This window comes from Pleurodeles waltl, chromosome 12, assembly GCF_031143425.1.
Source record: "Pleurodeles waltl isolate 20211129_DDA chromosome 12, aPleWal1.hap1.20221129, whole genome shotgun sequence".
Lineage (NCBI taxonomy): Eukaryota > Metazoa > Chordata > Amphibia > Caudata > Salamandridae > Pleurodeles > Pleurodeles waltl.
In genome coordinates this window covers 2,911,205-2,924,832 of record NC_090451.1, presented here as the reverse complement: position 1 = coordinate 2,924,832, position 13,628 = coordinate 2,911,205, and the positions used below count along the sequence as shown (strand labels likewise).

Here is a 13,628-nt window from a genome sequence, read left to right as displayed (position 1 = left end):
CACATATATAATAAATCCCGGGGATTGCTGGATCCTGTCCATTTAACATGAACGTCCATTTACTCTGAAACAAAAACACACGCTTACATTCACTCATTCCCACAAACACATTGTCATAGTATGATTTGGTCTTGGATATGCAAAGCTTTCCTACATGTAGTGCGTCTAAAGCTAACTTCCCTTGTTCTCTAATTGCACTATAACCGTCACTACTAGCAAAGGCCCGTTGCTGTAATCCTTTCTCTATTTTACCCTTCAATGCCCTTCTTCTCTCTTCCCTGTGATCTAAAAAGCTTTTCTCTACAGGTGTAAGCAAACATGTCAAATTATTGTGGTGTGCATAAGATGTACTAATTGTTAATGTCGCCTGAAAGAATCCTTTAACTAACTTTATGCTATAGTACTTAGCTACCCCACTCACATCCTCTATGATAGGCACATTAGAAAACACAAGATCATGATTTGAGTAAAAATATTGAATCTCTTCCTGGTTATAGAATCTTGTTAGTAACAGACTACAACGTATCCCATATGTTAATGACAGTCTATGATAGGTAACCCCCTCTTGTACCGAAACAGGAATCTGTGTACACACAAAACAATCTTTTGCATCCATTGTGTCAACATACTCACTCAGCAAGCGATAGAACACATCAGTGGATAGTTCCCCTTTCGAGTTAGTTCCCTCATGCAAGTATCTTGTATCCAGCTCAAACCTCTCCCAGGCTGTTAGTGCAGTGGTAGTCTCAGGAATTGTAGCATTGTTAGTCCCACTTTTATCCATTAGTGTCATACTCACAACCACAACCCTAATGAATATTTATTACATGAACCTTTTTTGCAAAAGTATTTGGTTCAAGTAAACTTAAAGTGTTGGGATTCAAGCCCACGGCTCCAGAGAGACTGGAGCCTAAATCTAGCCAGTTTAGCCTGCTCAGCCACGCTACCTCACATCTACAAGCTCACCACTATAGTAACTTGGCCAAACACTGTGGACACCTGCTGTGGTGACCTGGCTATGCAGGGTAACGCAGCATTCACCGACAGTTGAGCGAGTTACAGGTGAAAAGCAAAGTATAATAACTGTCTGCATATAATATATGTCTTTCCTTATTTATTCTTCTTCCCCATTGTATGTTTGCTCTCTGCTTTAGAAACGCGAGCTGTCATCACTGCAAGGAAACGTATCACACAGCGTTCTACTGTTTACACTCACTGAACTTTCAGCATCACAGTGACCCCTCTCGTCGCCTCTATAGTTAGACTTCAAGACAGCTGGTTTGTTTACCGATACAATTTTTGTCACCTTAGGTTGTGGTTTTTTTAAATAAGAAGGCTCGGTCCCACTGTCTGGCTACCCTTATATATATACGTCACCACTTTACATAGTCTCACCTCTCGCTATGTGGATCGTAGGTGCAGAAGGCAGAGAGTGAGACACTGATGCAGACAAAATACGTTTGTGAGTTGAAAAATACTGGCAGCGGTGGGATTCATACCCATGCCTCCAAAGTGACTGGAGCCTTAATCCAGAGCCTTAGACCACTCAGCCACACTACCCTGTGCAAACCTGTTTCTGTAAGCTTTCTGAAGTGAGATGTTCTGTTGTATAGGGGAGTTGGAGAATAAGGGTGTATAGCCTGTGAAGTGATCCTAGGAAAGTCAACGCCAACAGCAGCAGGCACGTGATACATTCAGTAGGGCAGGATTGGCCCCGGGCCATGGGAGGTGTCAGGGAGCGCCAGTCCTGAGAGTCCGTAGGAAGACAACCCTTACATTGGCGTCCCGCACGCGCTGCTTCTCTTTCTTTAAGGATAAGGAATCAAACTATCTACGTCCCTCAACTTACCAACCCTCCGCCTCAGGAAAGATTTTGTGATTCATGAGCAGAACCCGGCTGGCGCTGTTTACAGTAATGCCTAAGCACAGTACTCAACTGAGCGGTGTTTCCAAACTGAGCCGTTGTACTGCCGGAAATACCATGGGATATGTCATTTAACTTTCACATAAAATAGGGTTAACCCAGCCCTACCACGTACTAAAAACTAAAGACGGAACAATAAACCGACGAGGATGGGATTCGAACCCACGCGTGCAGAGCACAATGGATTAGCAGTCCATCGCCTTAACCACTCGGCCACCTCGTCTTCAAAACACCATGTTTCAGGAGTACAAAATATGGTAGCCAAAATGTGTTCTATTAGGTGATAGTTGTCTAAACATAATAAAGAGCATACATTTACAGATTGTTATGGTAACTTGTTGTCTTCAGCTTTGCTCTATACGACCTTGTTGTCCATCCCTACTTCAGCTTGAATTTATATGTTAAATGTAATGTAATCATGAAAATTACACTTTCCAAACGTGTTCTATCCATATGTGATGTACTATCACACTACCCTCAAATGAGCTAAGATTGCTTTAATTCAGTTGTACGTGGATTTAAAGTGCAATATCATACAAATATTGTACTGGTATGGCGCTTTCGAGTCTCTAGGTGTCAGTTATTGGTGGTGTGCTTACATGTCAACATTAGGCAGCAAATAGTACACAATTAAGGAAAACTGCCTTCCCATTTAATGTGCATTGTTCTGCAAAAAGTTTTAAGTAGGAGAAAGTAAAACTTCGTTTATAAAACCACCTAAACTGGGAGTATTGCCGCTACAGCTAAGACACTTCAGTTTAAAAACGTACGTGCATCAACAAGAAATATTTTTGCGCTAAATAAATTGCTGTCCAACTACTCACGTAATGCATAAAACTGAGGCAGTCGTAATTACAATACATTGAAGTAATATTTTGATAGTTTTTGTTGACGATGACTCCGCAGCAAGCGACCAGATTACTTTTTATTAGTGAAGGCGCGTCAGAGCCTTGATAAGTAAACTTACAAGGAGACACGCCTAGGTCGATGAACCTTTTAGACCAGGTTCGGGGACTTCCCAGTACGAGATGTCTTTTGGCATCACAAATCAATAGATCAATATCTCAACAACAATCGCAATAACTAATCAGCATGCTAATCAATAACCTTTAATGAGAGTCAATAAAGTGAACACACCATGATCTTTCAGTCATGAATAACCACACCAATTTAGTTAAGTGTTAGGATATTTATTTCCCTACTGGTTACAATCTAAAGTCATTTCTGTTAATCTCATCAGCAATTCATCTCATTAGTAACTCTTCAGATTTGCAATTAGAAACGCAATTAATCAATGCATAGAGAATATTCACTCAGTATTAACACATAATTATTAAGAAGCAACTTAGCAAAGTCTCAGTAGTGCATGGTTCAACAAAGCAAGAACTCAGTCATTTGTCTATTTGCGTCAGATTTTAGTGAACACCTTAAATAACCTCATATTAGCATCAGCATGTTGGGCTTCATGCAAAACAATTTAGCAAACACAAATTTGGAAAACATCTAACTATGGCCTCTATCAAAGAGCAGTTGGTACCTAGAAAGAAAAGGCAAACAGACAATTACAATTTTCATCAGATAGTTACCCATCCAACGGATCAACAAACAGCGTCAGTCTTCGTCCTCGGGACATCATTCGTTTGCATCATCAGCAAAGAAAGGACAGGGCAAAGTATCAGTATGGCATAGCTAAGGAACAAGAACTTCAATCATATAGAGGAGAAGTAAGTATCAGGTAAGGAATAAGTAAAGGGTGGTTTAGAGTAACAGGGCGAACAAACGTCAAAGTCTCAAACGAAATGGCCTAAATGACTCAGTAGAATGGCAAAGAATGGCTTGGAGTGGAATGTCCAATAAATGCCTGATTTCTCCTCGGGTCATGTGGTTAAATCAAAACTGTCTAATTTACTCCTAATTCCTCAATGGATAATCATTGGTGCATCGCCATCTCTGTCCAATAATCTTCACCAGAGTTTTACACAAACCACAGTTCTCATGTCGTTGATTGGCCCATGTTATTGACGTTTTCATCGGTTGGAATGTCAGGTAAGAAAAGTTACATTTTACGCTACAGTCAGCAGTTCCATTGTTTTCTCCTACTCCAGGCAGCCTTGCACCTGTTACAAATTACACTGTTGCATTCAGCAAGAATGTCTCCTTGAGCAAGTAGGGTCCCATGAGAAAGAATTTACTACAGCTACACACATCTCTAGCTTCTGGGAAAGTACAGTTTCATGTCCTTCAGGAAAATAGCACATTGCACGTTAGAAAAAGACAGTTTAATATGAGACCAGGCAGCTAGGCACAGACCTTCGCTAAACTAAGGCCTACTGCTTAATGAACAAACTCCTAATACATAACTCCAATTTTGATATGTTAATACAAATTAAAAACATTAGTACATAATTAATTCAGCATTAATAACTTTCATTAGTCTTCGTATACATTGGTAGCCACTCCCCGTGGGCACATTTCAAATGTGTGCATTATTTCTACGTTAACACATTTTTTATGCAGCTTCATTACACAATATATTGTAAGCTTTTCATGTTAATATTAATTTTAAAAGACACACTCCAGCAATCCCTCCTCTGATGACTCTTGTCATCACACAAATCTTCCCTACTAATTTTACATACTAAAATTCCCTCATATCAATCTCTTCCCTTCTTGGTTTCCCCTTTGATCTTGCCCTGAATAATTTTTCCCTTTATTTTTCTTCCCTCCTCCTACTATTTTTCGCCATCTTCAATTTTATTCTTTTACTAATTTTACATGCCACCCATGATCCAAATAAGCAATCTATAACAATCAATATCCCTTGTATTATTTTAGACAATATCCCATGCCAAATGTTACTAATCCAATTTCCCACTGAAGCAAATCCTTTCCCAACCTTTTTCCAAACACCTGGTTCTTTCAAATCCTTCAAGTCCGTACTATCCCTAGTCAAGTTAGTAAGCATACTTCTAATCTCTTTACTATTATCTGGTATGTAAGCACAACAATTACACCCATTGAGCAATCTACAAACTCTGCCATTTTTCACTAAAAGAATGTCTAAAGCAAGCCTGTTTTGAAGAGTCATAGCCCCCTCCACAGCAAGTTCAGTATGCATCAGGAGTATAGCCCCTGAAAAGTTTGTCAGCATGTTATCCTCAATAGTAGACAACTTTTGAATTATTATGGAGTTCATAATAACTCCCACTGAAGAAATTATCGTCCCAAATATGTCTCCTACTACACCAGCAGCAGTCTCTTTCTTATGTCTAGTACGATGTAATTCAGACAATTTTGGTAACCTTTTCAAATCGTCAAGTTGATATATCTTTGGGAAAACTATCCCCAAATAACATGTCCCATACTATCCCTTTGGAAGACGGTAATAAACATTAAGTCCACATATGTAATAAATCCCGGGGATTGCTGGATCCTGTCCATTTAACATGAACGTCCATTTACTCTGAAACAAAAACACACGCTTACATTCACTCATTCCCACAAACATATTGTCATAGTATGATTTGGTCTTGGTTATGCAAAGCTTTCCTACATGTAGTGCGTCTAAAGCTAACTTCCCTTGTTCTCTAATTGCACTATAACCGTCACTACTAGCAAAGGCCCGTTGCTGTAATCCTTTCTCTAGTTTACCCTTCAATGCCCTTCTTCTCTCTTCCCTGTGATCTAAAAAGCTTTTCTCTACAGGTGTAAGCAAACATGTCAAATTATTGTGGTGTGCATAAGATGTACTAATTGTTAATGTCGCCTGAAAGAATCCTTTAACTAACTTTATGCTATAGTACTTAGCTACCCCACTCACATCCTCTATGATAGGCACATTAGAAAACACAAGATCATGATTTGAGTAAAAATATTGAATCTCTTCCTGGTTATAGAATCTTGTTAGTAACAGACTACAACGTATCCCATATGTTAATGACAGTCTATGATAGGTAACCCCCTCTTGTACCGAAACAGGAATCTGTGTACACACAAAACAATCTTTTGCATCCATTGTGTCAACATACTCACTCAGCAAGCGATAGAACACATCAGTGGATAGTTCCCCTTTCGAGTTAGTTCCCTCATGCAAGTATCTTATATCCAGCTCAAACCTCTCCCAGGCTGTTAGTGCAGTGGTAGTCTCAGGAATTGTAGCATTGTTACTCCCACTTTTATCCATTAGTGTCATACTCACAACCACGACCCTAATGAATATTTATTACATGAACCTTTTTTGCAAAAGTATTTGGTTCAAGTAAACTTAAAGTGTTGGGATTCAAGCCCACGGCTCCAGAGAGACTGGAGCCTAAATCTAGCCAGTTTAGCCTGCTCAGCCACGCTACCTCACATCTACAACCTCACCACTATAGTAACTTGGCCAAACACTGTGGACACCTGCTGTGGTGACCTGGCTATGCAGGGTAACGCAGCAGTCACCGACAGTTGAGCGAGTTACAGGTGAAAAGCAAAGTATAATAACTGTCTGCATATAATATATGTCTTTCCTTATTTATTCTTCTTCCCCATTGTATGTTTGCTCTCTGCTTTAGAAACGCGAGCTGTCATCACTGCAAGGAAACGTATCACACAGCGTTCTACTGTTTACACTCACTGAACTTTCAGCATCACAGTGACCCCTCTCGTCACCTCTATAGTTAGACTTCAAGACAGCTGGTTTGTTTACCGATACAATTCTTGTCACCTTAGGTTGTGGTTTTTTAAAATAAGAAGGCTCGGTCCCACTGTCTGGCTACCCTTATATATATACGTCACCACTTTACATAGTCTCACCTCTCGCTATGTGGATCGTAGGTGCAGAAGGCAGAGAGTGAGACACTGATGCAGACAAAATACTTTTGTGAGTTGAAAAATCCTGGCAGCGGGGGATTCGAAACCACACCTCCAAAGAAACTGGAGCCTTAACCCAGCGCCTTAGACCGCTCGGCCACACTACCCTGTGCAAACCTGTTTCTGTAAGCTTTCTGAAGTGAGATGTTCTGTTGTATAGGGGAGTTGGAGAATAAGAGTGTATAGCCTGTGAAGTGATCCTAGGAAAGTCAACGCCAACAGCAGCAGGCACGTGATACATTCAGTAGGTCAGGATTGGCCCCGGGCCATGGGAGGTGTCAGGGAGCGCCAGTCCTGAGAGTCCGTAGGAAGACAAACCTTACATTGGCGTCCCACACGCGCTGCTTCTCTTTCTTTAAGGATAAGGAATCAAACTATCTACGTCCCTCAACTTACCAAACCTCCGCCTCAGGAAAGATTTTGTGATTCATGAGCAGAACCCGGCTGGCGCTGTTTACAGTAATGCCTAAGCACAGTACTCAACTGAACGGTGTTTCCAAACTGAGCCGTTGTACTGCCGGAAATACCATGGGATATATCATTTAACTTTCACATAAAATAGGGTTAACCCAGCCCTACCACATACTAAAAACTAAAGACGGAACAATAAACCGAAGAGGATGGGATTTGAACCCACGCGTGCAGAGCACAATGGATTAGCAGTCCATCGCCTTAACCACTCGGCCACCTCGTCTTCAAAACGCCATGTTTCAGGAGTACAAAATATGGTAGCCAAAATGTGTTCTATTAGGTGATAGTTGTCTAAACATAATAAAGAGCATATATTTACAGATTGTTATGGTAACTTGTTGTCTTCAGCTTTGCTCTATACGACCTTGTTGTCCATCCCTCTTCAGCTTGAATTTATATGTTAAATGTAATGTAATCATGAAAATTACATTTTCCAAACGTGTTCTATCCATATGTGATGTACTATCACACTACCCTCAAATGAGCTAAGATTGCTTTAATTCAGTTGTACGTGGATTTAAAGTGCAATATCATACAAATATTGTACTGGTATGGCGCTTTCGAGTCTCTAGGTGTCAGTTATTGGTGGTGTGTTTACATGTCAACATTAGGCAGCAAATAGTACACAATTAAGGAAAACTGCCTTCCCATTTAATGTGCATTGTTCTGCAAAAAGTTTTAAGTAGGAGAAAGTAAAACTTAGTTTATAAAACCACCTAAACTGGGAGTATTGCCGCTACAGCTATGACACTTCAGTTTAAAAACGTACGTGCATCAACAAGAAATATTTTTGCGCTAAATAAATTGCTGTCCGACTACTCACGTAATACATAAAACTGAGGCAGTCGTAATTACAATACATTGAAGTAATATTTTGGTAGTTTTTGTTGACGTTGACTCCGCAGCAAGCGATCAGATTACTTTTTATTAGTGAAGGCGCGTCAGAGCCTTGATAAGTAAACTTACAAGGAGACACGCCTAGGTCGATGAACCTTTTAGACCAGGTTCGGGGACTTCCCAGTACGAGATGTCTTTTGGCATCACAAATCAATAGATCAATATCTCAACAACAATCGCAATAACTAATCAGCATGCTAATCAATAACCTTTAACGAGAGTCAATAAAGTGAACACACCATGATCTTTCAGTCATGAATAACCACACCAATTTAGTTAAGTGTTAGGATATTTATTTCCCTACTGGTTACAATCTAAAGTCATTTCTGTTAATCTCATCAGCAATTCATCTCATTAGTAACTCTTCAGATTTGCAATTAGAAACGCAATTAATCAATGCATAGAGAATATTCACTCAGTATTAACACATAATTATTAAGAAGCAACTTAGCAAAGTCTCAGTAGTGCATGGTTCAACAAAGCAAGAACTCAGTCATTTGTCTATTTGTGTCAGATTTTAGTGAACACCTTAAATAACCTCGTATTAGCCTCAGCATGTTGGGCTTCATGCAAAACAATTTAGCAAACACAAATTTGGAAAACATCTAACTATGGCCTCTATCAAAGAGCAGTTGGTACCTAGAAAGAAAAGGCAAACAGACAATTACAATTTTCATCAGATAGTTACCCATCCAACGGATCAACAAACAGCATCAGTCTTCGTCCTCGGGACATCACTCGTTTGCATCATCAGCAAAGAAAGGGCAGGGCAAAGTATCAGTATGGCATAGCTAAGGAACAAGAACTTCCCTCATATAGAGGAGAAGTAAGTATCAGGTAAGGAATAAGTAAAGGGTGGTTTAGAGTAACAGGGCAAACAAACGGCAACGTCTCAAACGAAATGGCCTAAATGGCTCAGTAGAATGGCAAAGAATGGCTTGGAGTGGAATGTCCAATAAATGCCTGATTTCTCCTCGGGTCATGTGGTTAAATCAAAACTGTCTAATTTACTCCTAATTCGTTAATGGATAATCATTGGTGCATCGCCATCTCTGTCCAATAATCTTCACCAGAGTTTTACACAAACCACAGTTCTCATGTCGTTGATTGGCCCATGTTATTGACGTTTTCATCGGTTGGAATGACAGGTAAGAAAAGTTACATTTTACGCTACAGTCAGTAGTTCCATTGTTTTCTCCTACTCCAGGCAGCCTTGCACCTGTTACAAATTACACTGTTGCATTCAGCAAGAATGTCTCGTTGAGCAAGTAGGGTCCCATGAGAAAGAATTTATTACAGCTACACACATCTCTAGCTTCTGGGAAAGTACAGTTTCATGTCCTTCAGGAAAATAGCACATTTCACGTTAGAAAAAGGCAGTTTAATATGAGACCAGGCAGCTAGGCACAGACCTTCGCTAAACTAAGGCCTACTGCTTAATGAACAAACTCCTAATACATAACTCCAATGTTGATATGTTAATACAAATTAAAAACATTAGTACATAATTAATTCAGCATTAATAACTTTCATTAGTCTTCGTATACATTGGTAGCCACTCCCCGTGGGCACATTTCAAACGTGTGCATTATTTCTACGTTAACACATTTTTTATGCAGCTTCATTACACAATATATTGTAAGCTTTTCATGTTAATATTAATTTTAAAAGACTCACTCCAGCAATCCCTCCTATGATGACTCTTGTCATCACACAAATCTTCCCTACTAATTTTACATACTAAAATTCCCTCATATCAATCTCTTCCCTTCTTGGTTTCCCCTTTGATCTTGCCCTGAATAATTTTTCCCTTTGTTTTTCTTCCCTCCTCCTATTATTTTTCGCCATCTTCAATTTTATTCTTTTACTAATTTTACATGCCACCCATGATCCAAATAAGCAATCTATAACAATCAATATCCCCTGTATTATTTTAGACAATATCCCATGCCAAATGTTACTAATCCAATTTCCCACTGAAGCAAATCCTTTCCCAACCTTTTTCCAAACACCTGGTTCTTTCAAATCCTTCAAGTCCGTACTATCCCTAGTCAAGTTAGTAAGCATACTTCTAATCTCATTACTATTATCTGGTATGTAAGCGCAACAATTACACCCATTGAGCAATCTACAAACTCTGCAATTTTACACTAAAAGAATGTCTAAAGCAAGCCTGTTTTGAAGAGTCATAGCCCCCTCTGCAGCAAGTTCACTATCCATCAGGAGTATAGCCCCTGAAAAGTTTGTCAGCATGTTATCCTCAATAGTAGACAACTTTTGAATCTTTATGGAGTTCATAATAACTCCCACTGAAGAAATTATCGTCCCAAATATGTCTCCTACTACACCAGCAGCAGTCTCTTTCTTATGTCTAGTACGATGTAATTCAGACAATTTTGGTAACCTTTTCAAATCGTCAAGTTGATATATCTTTGGGAAAACTATCCCCAAATAACATGTCCCATACTATCCCTTTGGAAGACGGTAATAAACATTAAGTCCACATATGTAATAAATCCCGGGGATTGCTGGATCCTGTCCATTTAACATGAACGTCCATTTACTCTGAAACAAAAACACACGCTTACATTCACTCATTCCCACAAACATATTGTCATAGTATGATTTGGTCTTGGTTATGCAAAGCTTTCCTACATGTAGTGCGTCTAAAGCTAACTTCCCTTGTTCTCTAATTGCACTATAACCGTCACTACTAGCAAAGGCCCGTTGCTGTAATCCTTTCTCTAGTTTACCCTTCAATGCCCTTCTTCTCTCTTCCCTGTGATCTAAAAAGCTTTTCTCTACAGGTGTAAGCAAACATGTCAAATTATTGTGGTGTGCATAAGATGTACTAATTGTTAATGTCGCCTGAAAGAATCCTTTAACTAACTTTATGCTATAGTACTTAGCTACCCCACTCACATCCTCTATGATAGGCACATTAGAAAACACAAGATCATGATTTGAGTAAAAATATTGAATCTCTTCCTGGTTATAGAATCTTGTTAGTAACAGACTACAACGTATCCCATATGTTAATGACAGTCTATGATAGGTAACCCCTTCTTGTACCGAAACAGGAATCTGTGTACACACAAAACAATCTTTTGCATCCATTGTGTCAACATACTCACTCAGCAAGCGATAGAAAACATCAGTGGATAGTTCCCCTTTCGAGTTAGTTCCCTCATGCAAGTATCTTGTATCCTGCTCAAACCTCTCCCAGGCTGTTAGTGCAGTGGTAGTCTCAGGAATTGTAGCATTGTTAGTCCCACTTTTATCCATTAGTGTCATACTCACAACCACGACCCTAATGAATATTTATTACATGAACCTTTTTTGCAAAAGTATTTGGTTCAAGTAAACTTAAAGTGTTGGGATTCAAGCCCGCTGCTCCAGAGAGACTGGAGCCTAAATATAGCCAGTTTAGCCTGCTCAGCCACGCTACCTCACATCTACAAGCGCACAACTATAGTAACTTGGCCAAACACTGTGGACACCCGCTGTGGTGACATGGCTATGCAGGGTAACGCAGCATTCACCAACAGTTGAGCGAGTTACAGGTGAAAAGCAAAGTATAATAACTGTCTGCATATAATATATGTCTTTCCTTATTTATTCTTCTTCCCCATTGTATGTTTGCTCTCTGCTTTAGAAACACGAGCTGTCATCACTGCAATGAGACGTATCACACAGCGTTCTACTGTTTACACTCACTGAACTTTCAGCATCACAGTGACCCCTCTCGTCACCTCTATAGTTAGACTTCAAGACAGCTGGTTTGTTTACCGATACAATTCTTGTCACCTTAGGTTGTGCTTTTTTAAAATAAAAAGGCTCGGTCCCACTGTCTGGCTACACTTATATATATACGTCACCACTTTACATAGTCTCACCTCTCGCTATGTGGATCGTAGGTGCAGAAGGCAGAGAGTGAGACACTGATGCAGACAAAATACGTTTGTGAGTTGAAAAATACTGGCAGCGATGGGATTCGAACCCACGCCTCCAAAGAGACTGGAGCCTTAATCCAGCGCCTTAGACCGCTCGGCCACACTACACTGTGCGAACCAGTTTCTGTAAGCTTTCTGAAGTGAGATGTTCTGTTGTATAGGGGAGTTGGAGAATAAGGGTGTATAGCCTGTGAAGTGATCCTAGGAAAGTCAACGCCAACAGCAGCAGGCACGTGATACATTCAGTAGGTCAGGATTGGCCCCGGGCCATGGGAGGTGTCAGGGAGCGCCAGTTCTGAGAGTCCGTAGGAAGACAACCCTTACATTGGCGTCCCATACGCGCTGCTTCTCTTTCTTTAAGGATAAGGAATCAAACTATCTACGTCCCTCAACTTACCAACCCTCCGCCTCAGGAAAGATTTTGTGATTCATGAGCAGAACCCGGCTGGCGCTGTTTACAGTAATGCCTAAGCACAGTACTCAACTGAGCGGTGTTTCCAAACTGAGCCGTTGTACTGCCGGAAATACCATGGGATATGTCATTTAACTTTCACATAAAATAGGGTTAACCCAGCCCTACCACATACTAAAAACTAAAGACGGAACAATAAACCAACGAGGATGGGATTCGAACCCTCGCGTGCAGAGCACAATGGATTAGCAGTCCATCGCCTTAACCACTCGGCCACCTCGTCTTCAAAAACACGATCTTTCAGGAGTACAAAATATGGTAGCCAAAATGCGTTCTATTAGGTGATAGTTGTCTAAACATAATAAAGAGCATATATTTACAGATTGTTATGGTAACTTGTTCTCTTCAGCTTTGCTCTATACGACCTTGTTGTCCATCCCTACTTCAGCTTGAATTTATATGTTAAATGTAATGTAATCATGAAAATTACACTTTCCAAACGTGTTCTATCCATATGTGATGTACTATCACACTACCTTCAAATGAGCTAAGATTGCTTTAATTCAGTTGTACGTGGATTTAAAGTGCAATATCATACAAATATTGTACTGGTATGGCGCTTTCGAGTCTCTAGGTGTCAGTTATTAGTGGTGTGCTTACATGTCAACATTAGGCAGCAAATAGTACACAATTAAGGAAAACTGCTGTAGGAAAGTCCTCCTTTTTTGCCTGATCACCCCCACTCTTTTTGGATAGGTACTGGTGGTTACTGACTCTTGGCTGTGCCCTGGGTACTGCTTACCAGTCCCAGGGCCAGTGCTCTGTGTAAAATGGATATGCAAATTAGGCTAATTATAATTGGCTAAGTTAACCTACCTATAAGTCCCTAGTATATGGTAGGGCATGTAGGTTTAGGGACCACAGCATAGGTGGTGCACACCTAGGTGCACTGCTGAAGTGCCCAGTGTCATTTTAAAAGCAAGCCTGCCTTGCTGGCTGCTTTTAAATTAAAGTTATATGCAAATTCGACTTTGGAATTAAAGGTACTTCCAAAGTCTTAACTACCTTCTTTTTACATATAAGTCACCCCTAAGGTGTGCCCTATGTGCCCCTAGGGCTG

At 40.1% G+C, this 13,628-nt stretch overlaps 4 non-coding genes across 4 annotated transcripts; all 4 read right to left on the bottom strand.

Annotated features, from left to right (window-relative positions):
• Positions 1 to 2,065: 2,065 nt before the first annotated feature.
• On the bottom strand, positions 2,066 to 2,147 carry TRNAS-GCU (transfer RNA serine (anticodon GCU)). The gene has a single exon. It is a non-coding gene; the product is annotated as a tRNA-Ser (tRNA).
• A 5,240-nt stretch (positions 2,148 to 7,387) lies between these two features.
• On the bottom strand, positions 7,388 to 7,469 carry TRNAS-GCU (transfer RNA serine (anticodon GCU)). The gene has a single exon. It is a non-coding gene; the product is annotated as a tRNA-Ser (tRNA).
• A 4,653-nt stretch (positions 7,470 to 12,122) lies between these two features.
• TRNAL-AAG (transfer RNA leucine (anticodon AAG)) lies at positions 12,123 to 12,204 on the bottom strand. The gene has a single exon. It is a non-coding gene; the product is annotated as a tRNA-Leu (tRNA).
• Positions 12,205 to 12,709: 505 nt separating this feature from the next.
• Positions 12,710 to 12,791, bottom strand: TRNAS-GCU (transfer RNA serine (anticodon GCU)). The gene has a single exon. It is a non-coding gene; the product is annotated as a tRNA-Ser (tRNA).
• Positions 12,792 to 13,628: the final 837 nt, after the last annotated feature.